Here is a 2,669-nt window from a genome sequence, read left to right on the forward strand (position 1 = left end):
ACCGAGAGTATCAACTATGAAAAACAACCAACCTGATGTTTCTACATTCGGAACCGTTGCGATCGATAGCAACAGATTTGCCATTTTGGGTCAGATCAACATTGAACAGGAGGTCGGTGCAGGTTCTCAACAGGCTAGTCGCAGACCAGATGAAGCTGGAAGAGTAGATAATCCAGTAAGAGTTAAAGAAAGTATTTTTGTCCTCCTTATATGTTATATAATGTGAATGTTAGAAAGCTGGTCGACCAACTTAATGAGAAGAGGGTTGCTTTCAAGATTATAAATAAGGGTTGGAATAAGAGCAAACTTTTTTTTGAGGATTTTCCTGCCCATCTTGAGATGATGGAATTGCTACGGAGTCAGTGCATAGAATCGCATTCATTTACACCATCTCAATTGAAGCGGGTGTCCGTGATACTAAGGGGATTGTATTATATGACTGAGCTTACTGATATTAAGGATTCTTTAGAGGCTTTTATTCCCGGGACTGTGGACAGGGTCACTAAGTTTAAGACACCGGCATCAATTAAGGGGGATTATGATACCGGCCTGTTTTTGGTCACATTGGTACCTGATAAGAGGAAGGATGACCTGATTCGTTTGAAGTACCTATTTCACCAGACTATTACTTGGGAGTCACCGAAATCTAAGGCAACGGAGATCCAATGTTACCGTTGTCAGAAGTGGGGACATACTGCGTGTAACTGCAACAGGAAGTTTTGTTGTGTCAAGTGTGATAAGGAACACCCCCAGGCGAGTGTTCAGTGGCAAAGGACAATGGGACTGTCCCTGTTTGCGTCAATTGTAACACCAGCGGTCATACGTCGAATTTTAGGGGCTGTCAAACAATATGTTCATGACAGGAAAACTCTTGTAGACGCTGCCTTGGCAAGAAAGTCGCAACGGTCCAGCAATGTTAGGGAGGCTATTACACAGAGTGGTGTTATACAGGGTAGATCAAATGCCAGCAATTTTTATGGCGAGAAGGCCCCTACGTTTACTAAACGTCGACCAGCATATATTGAAAAATTTCTAGAGATTGCGGAATATTTTGTTAAGGAGTCTTTGGAGACAAGGATTTCTAGATTTTTGAAGGATTACAGATCGGTTCCTACAGGAGATAATGGCACAATATGGCCCGAAATTGATTGAGCATGATGACTTTTAACGTTAGGTCTCTAATAGAGACCAGTAGGAGAATTGAGTTGAATAAGGTGCTTATGGAAAGTGGAGTGGGCATTGCCTTTATTCAGGAGACCAGGGTTTCATCGGATTTCGAACTTAGTTTGCATAATTTCAATACTGTTAGGGATGGTTCTGCTTTGGGTACGGCGATTTTTATTAGAAAGGACATTGGATTTCGTTGCATCAATGTTCCTGGCATCAAGTTCAATGGCTGCTTTATTGAAATGGAGATGAATTATTCCTCGCAGTGTAAGAAGGTTTTACTTGGAAGTGTTTATGTACCGTGGACACCTCTTCTAGTTTGGATCGCATTAAGGATTTTTCGTCTTCTTATGATGCCACTATTATAAGTGGCGTTTTGAATGCCAGGAACACATCATGGGGAGATAACATGACCAACTTGAATGGCAGGACTCTTTTCGACTGGCTAGGGGACTCGGGTGCTCAATTTAGGAGTGTGCGCGATGTTAACCCCTCATTTCCTAACGGATCGTCCTTCCTCGACCACTTTTTGATGAGCGCTAATATAATGGACTTGGACAATACCGTCTTATCTCTTCCCACATTCTCTGACCACTTTCCTCTGAAATTGGATATCACTTTTCCCAGTTTTGATCTTATATACCTTCCTCCTCGAACTTTCACCTCGTATGAGCGGACAATATGGGATGACTTTCCGAGGGACTTGGCAGGAAATTGTCCTCAGTGCCTATTCCATCATATAGGGTTCATGATAATTCGGAAATTGACATGTACATTAGTGTGTCCCAAAAAAAACTTTTTTTCTTATTTTCATGTGTGCTCAAGAATAATTAAAAAGCTTATAGGGTAGAGTATTTTTGAGATTTTTTCAGATTTTTCGAAGTGGTCGCTCAAATCCAGTTTTTGCCAAAAATCGGGTTTATCGGCCTTTGAGGACACAGTTTAAAAGAAAAATGTCCATGCTTTATTTTTGTGTCCAAAAATTTTTAGGTTTTGCAATAATTTGCCTCATTAAGGTACCCACATTACAATTTTTCGAAATTTTTCCATAAATTTTGTAAATAAGGCTTTATAACTTTTAAAATTTTTATGAAAATGAAAAAAACTAACAACGCAGTTTGAACCTCTTCCGAAAAATCTCAAAAATACTTTACCCTATAAGGTTTTAAATTAAGCTTGAGCCCCAACAAAATTTTTTTTTTTGGAACACGCTAATGTACATCGATCACTTTACCGGTAGGTAAACGGGTAACGGAAATTTTTTGTTTCCGATGACATAAGAAGGCTTTTCAGGGTTAAGAATGTTTGGCAGCGAAAACTGAAGAAGATTTTTCATAGGAATTTCAACAGGACCAACTCCGCGTATCGGCACCTTTCTGTTCAGTTAGGCTCAAGATTTTGATTAAGGAGAAGGTGGAGATGAGCCAGGCGAATATGTTTAATGACAGACTAAGGAATATTAAACCTGGTCCGGATGCATACAAACGGATTAAAAATGTAAT

Source organism: Calliphora vicina, chromosome 3, assembly GCF_958450345.1.
Source record: "Calliphora vicina chromosome 3, idCalVici1.1, whole genome shotgun sequence".
In the NCBI taxonomy this organism is placed as follows: domain Eukaryota; kingdom Metazoa; phylum Arthropoda; class Insecta; order Diptera; family Calliphoridae; genus Calliphora; species Calliphora vicina.